At 36.0% G+C, this 1,543-nt stretch overlaps 1 long non-coding RNA gene across 1 annotated transcript; it reads left to right on the top strand.

Annotated features, from left to right (window-relative positions):
* Positions 1-880: 880 nt before the first annotated feature.
* LOC109828693 lies at positions 881-1,532 on the top strand. The gene is made up of 4 exons (XR_002243797.1): positions 881-951; positions 1,034-1,061; positions 1,205-1,306; positions 1,443-1,532. It is a non-coding gene; the product is annotated as an uncharacterized LOC109828693 (long non-coding RNA).
* Positions 1,533-1,543: the final 11 nt, after the last annotated feature.

Below are 1,543 nucleotides of genomic sequence, written 5' to 3'. Positions count from 1 at the left end.
AAATTTCATTAAGTTAATTGAGGAACTTATTTACTTATATTGTTTTTATTAACATATACTAAAAAATTAATTTATTTTGAAGGATAAATGTTAAAAAAATTACTTTTTTTTTATTTCCCGCCTCCTTTTTCATTTCCCCGCTTCTGTTTTCATTTCGCTTCTGTTTTCATTTCCCCGCTCTCTCTAAAAACCCCCAAAACGGGCCAAACCCCCCTCTCTATCTCCAAACCCCCAAATCTCTCCAGAACGATCGCCAGCAACTCCTCTCGCTGAAGAAACCTCCAGCACACGCGCTGCACCCGCAGCGTCTCCACGCAGCACCCCCGTCTCTCACCTCCCAACTCTACCAAAACCCTTGGCGGCTCCTTCGAAAAAAATAGGCAACCACCGAGTATTCCTTCTCTCAAAACCCTATTTTCCCTCTATTTTTTTTGTTCATTATTTAGGTTTTTTTAGAAGAAAGTTATGATCTGAACTTTTGTTTGCAGTTTTGTTGATTTATGAGGCTTGTGATTACTTATTTCGCTGGCTAAACGCAAAGAATAGAAATAAACATACATCATTTTTTATGGATCGCTTGGTATTTTGTTAGTGTTGAATCTTATAATCATGGCCCTGTAATTTTGGTGGATAGAGCACGGATAGTTACATTATTTTGGTGGATAATCATGGCCCTGTAATTTTAGTGTTGCAATGGGAGAGGCAGGCCAAATTACCAGATTGGTAATTAATTCAATTCTATTTTCTAATATAGTATTTATTTCTATATATTTGCAGCGGCGGAGGGTGGTGAACATCTGGAGGCGGCGACCAGAGGAGAGTTTCACGGGGAGCAATGATAATTGGGTCTGGTCACTCGCGGTGTGATTTGTGAGAATTTCACGGGGAGCAAATGAGGGGTTCAAATTTTCTTTGATGAATGAGGGGTTGGGATTTCAACAAGTTATTCAGGTTTGGTTTATTCAAAAAATATTTAACAACTATCATTATATTTCCCTTTTTCTATAATTATTTTGAACGTATATTGTAGCAGTATCAAGGTTTTCAAACAAATCAACCAGGTGACTATACATTTCCAGTACTAAAGCGTCCTCCTTACTATAGTATGATGCAAGCAAATTGACAATTTTATTTTCCTCATCCATTTTCGGTATGATCATAAATTAACTTGTTCTTATAGCGATTTATTGACATCTCAAATTAGGTATCAGTTCTCATCAAATAGGCAATATATATACTTGAATGTGTAGATACAGGAGGATCAAGTCCAAAGAGCTCAGAGTCATGCAGATAAGTAGAAGTGCAGGTATAGCATTAACAAAGGAATTTGTTTTGCTTATATCTCTCTTTGCAGATTTGATGAAATTTATTGAATCTTTTTGGACTAGTTAATCCATAACATGTTCTTATACATGTTTTTATTTATTTATTTATATTTGTAGAAGTTTACAACGTGGAGAGTTAAACATGCTCTGAGTTGTCGAAACTGAAAAGCTTGTTCAAAATCAAATGGAGAGTCCTCATTTTGTTTGCGTGGTTCGAT

This window comes from Asparagus officinalis, unplaced genomic scaffold, assembly GCF_001876935.1.
Source record: "Asparagus officinalis unplaced genomic scaffold, Aspof.V1 AsparagusV1_Un3657, whole genome shotgun sequence".
In the NCBI taxonomy this organism is placed as follows: Eukaryota; Viridiplantae; Streptophyta; class Magnoliopsida; order Asparagales; family Asparagaceae; genus Asparagus; species Asparagus officinalis.
The sequence above is the reverse complement of the archived record's forward strand: the minus strand, read 5'-3'. Positions and strand labels throughout refer to the sequence as shown.